Consider the following 6,956-nt stretch of genomic DNA (forward strand, 5'->3'; position numbering starts at 1 on the left):
TAACCACCAGTCCAATGTAGGAAAGCGGTTCATGCTGCATAGTGTTGCGACACATTTGTCAGATCCATGCAGGCAACTTCAATTGCTTAAAATTAGAAGTTAGCGGTCATATCATCCGCTACAAAAAACAGTTTTCAAAGGTTAATTAATAGAATCCTACTGGATTTTCTCACTTTGAGAACGCCAGTTAGCATGATCCACTATTTTATTATAATTGTAGTATTTGTGTTTTTTATGTTTTTCCTGTATAGTCTTTCACATTGGCAATGTATGGGTTAATGTTTCTGTATAAATATCTGTAGTGTTCCTTATTCCCAACATGCCTGATGAAGCTGGTTATCCAGCGAAATGCGTTGCATGCCGGGTAAATCAAACAGTTTTTACCTTTGGAGTTGTGTGCGCCAGCTCTATCCTGTGCTGTTCCTTGGAGGGATCCGTCTGAATTTGTCAAACCGTACATGGATTAGAGTTTGTACGTTTTAACAGTTGTGAGGTTGAGGAATTCTTTTATCAAAAACCTGAACTGTATTGCAAAAATGGTGTGACCCCAGCTTTAGTACCAGATCAAGTTACTTGATCGTTCAGTTATTGGGAGTTAGCAGCTTACAATTCAGTGTCACATGAAAAGCTGTGATTGGCCACACAATGAGTGCTTGTTCTGATCATGGCTTTTTAGTGTTCACACATTCAGGTTTTTAATTGAAGTTAACAAAACCAGAAACAGATCAGTGGACAGACTTCAGTTCCAATCCATTTCCAGCTTTGTAACCAACAGCAGATTGAAACCTTAACATGTGAACACAGCATTAGCTCAGTTGTGCAGTTACACTATTGCCCAGATGTAAGGCAGCATTTACTGCAGAGGCAGTCTCTCCATTGCTACTCTGTCTTAGAGGCAAATCCTGATCTAACAAAGGAAAGTTATGACCCTGAACAGAGCCCCATATGCCAGGAAATAAATGCCAACAAGCAGCAATACAAGCCATCATACTATACCTGATCATGACAATAGAACACGTGAGACCTTTAGATGGCAAGTTTTACCATAGATTTACACTTAAGGTTTATTCACATTTACAGTCTGCAGATTTAAAGGGGTATTCCAGTCAAACATCTTATCGCCTATTGAAAGGCTAGGGATAAGATGTCTGATCAGTGGGCCTGCCGCAGGGGCCCGTGCAGCAGCAGCCCGCATTCTATGCGTAGCTGCGTCTGCAGTTTTGGAAACAGCCGGGCTTCCGAGACGGGGATGTGACGTCACTCCCTCTCCATGTCTATGGGAGGGGTTTTGTGGCCATTACATCCCCTCCCATAGAAATTAATGGAGGGGGCATGGTGTGATGTCCCCATCTCAGAAGCCTGGCGGTTTCCAAAACGGCAGACACAGCTACGCATAGAATGTGGGCTGCTGCAGGGAGATTGCAGGGGTCCTAGGGGCAGGCCCCCTGTGACCAGACATCGTATCCCCTATCCTTTTGATAGGCGATAAGATGTTTTTGCCCGGAATACCCCTTTAAATCTGTGCAGGAGTTGAAGCTGCAGTTTAAATGTAAACTAAGTGACTGAACAGCTTCAAATCCTGCACATCAACTATGTGCAGGATACTGAACATGCACAAAGACCCTTCAGGTCCTGTAATTGTAAGAGGGCTGAACTCAACCTGTATAAAAATACCAAACAGCTATCACTTGGTTTAACCAAAAACCTGTTTATTACACTTGCTGCACAAGACCATAAACTAAAAAGTCCAACTCCTGAGAGCAGGGGGCATTCTCATCAGTCCAAGATATCACGGGCTGTTCAGCTTCTACAGTATTGACGATTCCAGAAAGGTGGTCACATCCGCGCTGACAGCCAGTTGGCCCAAGATGGAAGGAATGTCGAAGATCACAGGCTGTAGGGTCATCTTTATCTGGAGTGCTGTTTAGCTTGCAGGCCTTGTGAACAGCAATGGAGGAGACGTTTACTTAGACCTCTGCCTCATCTTTCTCCTTTTACGCTTCAGTCTAAAGAAAAAAAGAAAAAGTAATTAAATGTGAAGTCCTCTATATAGCCATGTCTAAAAAAAAACTTGTAAACAACATTCCATGAACCAGATAGCCCCAGAGACCACCAATAGCAGGGTGTAGTTTACAGATCTCTGAATAGCACCCACATTGCCCTTAGGTAGGCAAGTGCAGAGATCCGTCTGATTTCTTTTAATAAAGACCTTGTATAGGCATGACCAGCACTGTTTAATGGAGTGACAGCTGTTCAAGATATTCAGGTATTAAGCAGCATTGCCATTACCGAGTAATATCACTAGGACATACTGATTGGACTGCCCTCCTGGACCCAGGGATTACAATTTAGGTTAATCATGAAGTCCCATCAGTATGTGACAGCATATCAGTGTTCCCCAACCAGGGTGCCTCCAGCTGTTGCTGAACTACAACTCCCAGAATGCCCGGACAGCCAGTTGTAGTTTTGCAACAGCTGGAGGAACCCTGCAGTTTATCCTAGTGATACTTAGTAATGCTTAGTGCCTGAATATCTTGAACACCTGTCACATTAAAGAGGAGGGCTAGTCATGCCCATACAAAGCCTAATAAAAAAATTAGATCATCTTTTGCTGTCCATCCATGCTGGGAGTTGTAGTTTTGCAACAGCTGGAGGCAGACTGGTTGGGAAGACTGCATAGCTTTGACATCTGGATACCCAAGTAATTGTCTATCCAAGCTAAGGGTCACATTTAGAGATGAGCAAAGTTAGTGATACAATTCATCAAACTTCTCTTCTTGGCAGTTGATCACGTATCCTGCATAAATGAGTTCAGCTTTCCGGTGCTCCGGTGGGCTGGAGACTCTCTCCTAGGACTGTATCCACCTTTTCCAGCCACCGAAGCACCTGAAAGCTGAAATGTACGCAGGATAGAGTCAGCAAACGCTAAGCCGCGAGGTTCATGACAAATCGAATCACTGTAACTTGGCTCATCTCTAGTTACCACTTTACAAGGAGAAACCCCTGATACATAGTAGATTTAAATAGCTTCTTGGGGCCAGACCCATTTACTGCATGCACCTCCATAACTCAGTAGGGGTTCAGATAGAATCTCTTAATATATCACTGAACTCTGGGTAAATTTGCGGGCATAACCTACTGCATGTTTAAAAAAAAAAAAAAAATTATAAATCTGCAACAGCTCCTATTTGAGTCAGCAAAATTCTTACAGAAGCTGCTCATGTGAACACACCCCAATAGTAGATCTACAGGATACATCATAAGACTAAGGCTGGGTTCACACTACGTTTTTGCCATACTGTTTTCAATCCGTTTTTCTAAAGAAAACCGTATGGCAAAAAAAAAAAATGGAACCGTATGCGTTTTTAAAACAGTATACTGTTTTTAAAAGTGCATACAGTTCTGTCAGTCTTTATAGAAAACAAAAGCTGTTTTTGAAAATTTTGTCCATTTTTAATGGGAGGGGGTTTTAGGTGGGGACTTTAGGATTCAAATGCGCATTTGCAAAGTAAAAACACACACTTTTTCCCGTATGGAACCGTATACATGTTCGTTTCCCATTGACATCCATGTTAAAAAAATGTATGTGGTTGCAGTACGGTTTTTAAACCGGAGTCAAAACCGTATTGCAACCGCATACATTTTTTTACCATGGACGTCAATGGGTAACGCACATGTATACAGTTCTACATTTTTACTTTGCACATGTGCATTTGAATCCTAAAGTCCCCACCCAAGACCCCTCCCATTAAAAATGGACAATTTTCAAAAACATGGTTTTTCTTGTATAAAAACTGACAGAACTGTATGCACTTTTAAAACGCATACGGTTTACTTTTTTCCATACTGTTCCATCTGGGTTTTAGAAAACGGATTGAAAACAGTATGGCAAAAACATGATGTGACCCCAGCCTAACATGTCGATCCCACATCAAGCAGCTAGACAGCTCAGGTGGATAGATTGCATAAATGCAGGATAAAGGGAAACAGTGGCACCTCAAGCAGTGCCGAGAGTAGTGGAAACAGCATAGTGAGTGGTGCTACACCATGCAGACTTCACACCAACAATACAACCGCAGCTTCAGCTGTTCACATCTACCCAACCATGCCAGAGAAGGCCCTTCATGTGCCACAGCCTTGGCCTATTGGCTAAGACCCAAGTGTAGTATCTGTTCTTATCAGGCAGTCCGCTGGTGGAATGGATGGCTGCATGGAGAAGAAGAGGTACCACAGAACCAGATGAGGTCCATTTGTGCCTTGAGTGGTGACCCTGAGGTGCCTTCTGCCACCTTTAGGCCCGGAGTTTAAGGGTAGGCTTGTTGGGGGCCTCTCCTGTTGAAGGCTTAGCAATAGACTGCATCCTTTGTGCATTTTTTTAGGGTGACCTGTTTGCACTTTGGGTGCTAGAGAGCACTTTCCTCAATAAAAAATGTGCCACAGCCCTTGACACCATGTTTTCTTATCAGCAGCAAAGTACAGCATGTGCCCCCTTACCCCTAAGGGTGTATTCACATGTACTGTATCTGCTGCAGTTGATTTAGCCAACCATGAACTTCTATGGGTAGGAAAATCAACTGCAGAAAATATGCAGCAGACACTGAGTGTGACCTAATTGCCCATAGGGAAACACCCTTCTAACATTAAAAATGTTTATATGCAGAAAAGGCATGCATGGCCTCCATTATCTGGAGTAGTGATAGGTAGTGCAACAGTAAAGCCAGAAGGCCACCCAGGGAGGGACCTACACCAGTGACTTGCAACAAGCATGCCTCCAGTTATTGCAAAACTACAACTCCCAGCATGCCCAGACAGCCAAAGGCTGTCTGGGCATGCTGGGAGTTGTAGTTTTGCAAGAGCTGTATAGTGTCACATGTAGTTGCAATTACAGGGCCACAGACCCAGCATGCACCAGGCTCAGGACATTTTAAGAACAGATCTACATACCTGCGCATTCGCTTCTTCCTCCACTGAAAATAAAAATAAAGATAAAATTAGAATCGTAATAAGGCATCAGAAGTCATGGAGACAAAGCACCAGGAACATGTATAGAGAACACCACCGGCTCCAGCCGTATACTGGGGACCTGATCACACAGTGCGGTACTGATCACCCACACCTCATAACTACGCACTAGACGCAGTAACCAGCACCGCACGCCACCATAACAATGGCGGACATGGCCGGAGCCGCATTCACACACAACGCATCGAGTCTTACCTTGGCTCTCATCTTGAGAAGAAGAGCCTGTGAACAGAGAACGGATTGAGATTAAAAAACCGAGCGGATGGCACCGTACAAGAGAGGATGGCAGCAGATTAGCGAGCAGGCCGTAACCGGGACCGAAGCTCCAGCACCTACCTTCCTAAGATGGCACCAATGACAAGAGGACGTCACTACGCCGACCCGCCGTATTTAAAGAGGCCGAGTTCGCGTCACTTCCGGTTTAGGTGGGAAAAGTTCGCGAAGGCTGTTGGGAAATGTAGTTTCTTAATGTGGCGTAGGCGTTTAATGGCTGTCTTTATGGAGGTTGTTTTCTGTCACTTATTGTCTTATTCTTGCAGAATTACTTTTCATAGATCACCTGAGCTAAGAAGGGCAAACTGTTATGAAATTCATAAAGGTTAACAAAATCATTAGGATTAAGAGGGAAGCAGGATTTAGCCACCTGTTCACTGACAGAGTTAACCCCTTTCACACTGCTGTTGTGCCCCATTTTTTTTTTTGTGTGCATTTAGGGTCTATTCACATGTACAGTATTCTGCGCAGATTTGATGCGCAGGATTTCAAGCGGTGTTCAGTTTACATTGAAATCTGCAGCAGAAAATCCTGCACATCAAATCTGTGCAGAATACTGTACGTGTGAATAGACCCTTAATGGTCGTTCTCGTGACATGGCACAACGTGCAGCAACGGGTCCCTATGGCTCCCATTTACTAATATGGAATAGCTGGAGAAAAAGACGGCGCAAGCAGTATTTTTTCTCCCGCTATTCTCCCCGGCTCCCCTGGCGCGCGTCACACTGCCATATCATAACGGCAGTGTGAAAGGAGCCTTAGAGTAGGTTCACACTGCCGAATCCCTGCTTGATTATATTTTGGGCCAAAGATTCTGAGTCTGAAATTCTTTAGCGCTAGGACCACGTGGATTTGTGCCGTCACCATTTGCGCCGTAAACATGTTCATTCTTTCAGCGTGCAAATTTCTGCTGCTGAATTTTCCGTTGCTGAAATTCTGCAGTGTGAATAGGTCAGTGGGAGACCCTTTCACATCAATGCTATATTAGTGCAGCGGACTCTCCGAGAAGATGTGAATTCAGCGCAGGGATTCCGTAGTGAGTAAATACCCTTTTAGGGTATGTTCACATTGTTAGGTGCTGAAAAGGGATGAACTTGGTTGACTCTGTTAAGTCTATTAAAGTCGATGCAAGATTCTATTTGTTTCCCATAGCAACCTATCACAGCTCAGCTTTTATTTTACCAGAGCAATATGAGAAATTAAATCTTAACTGTGATTGGCTGTTATGGGAAACAACATTTTTTACCATAAGGTCTAGATACTATAGAAATTTCCAGGGCTCAAGTCCTGCATTAACGCGCAGGAACTGAGGGGGTATTCATCAAAACCAGTGTGGAGGAAGAGTGGTGCAGTTGCCCATAGCAACCAATCAGATTTTTTCTTTCATTTTTAACAAGTCATTTGAAAAATGAAAGAAGCAATCTGATTGGTTGCTATGGGCAACTGGGCAACCTTTACTCTGCACAGGTATTGATAAATATCCCATTGAGTTCCTGCACTTTTTTCACAGTAGGAACACTGTTCCCATTAGCAGGAGTTCTGCAGGACCAGCTCTTGAGTGGAAATCTTGGGTGAGTTCCTGCCCTTTTTTTTCCTAGGACTTGACCCCCGGAAATTTCACGCTTGGGGCAGCCTTGCATTGATCTCAATGGGGAAGATTTA

The 6,956-nt window shown here is 43.8% G+C and overlaps 1 long non-coding RNA gene across 2 annotated transcripts; it reads right to left on the minus strand.

Annotated features, from left to right (window-relative positions):
• Positions 1–1,687: 1,687 nt before the first annotated feature.
• On the minus strand, positions 1,688–6,555 carry LOC130358700 (uncharacterized). Of its 2 annotated transcripts, none has more exons than XR_008889622.1 (5): positions 6,541–6,555; positions 5,359–5,586; positions 5,218–5,244; positions 4,945–4,967; positions 1,688–2,006 (listed from the first exon to the last, which is right to left on the minus strand). It is a non-coding gene; the product is annotated as an uncharacterized LOC130358700 (long non-coding RNA). The 2 variants fall into 2 exon arrangements; XR_008889623.1 differs by lacking the exon at positions 6,541–6,555 and adding an exon at positions 6,159–6,173.
• Positions 6,556–6,956: the final 401 nt, after the last annotated feature.

The sequence above is a fragment of the Hyla sarda genome, chromosome 2 (genome assembly GCF_029499605.1).
Source record: "Hyla sarda isolate aHylSar1 chromosome 2, aHylSar1.hap1, whole genome shotgun sequence".
Lineage (NCBI taxonomy): Eukaryota > Metazoa > Chordata > Amphibia > Anura > Hylidae > Hyla > Hyla sarda.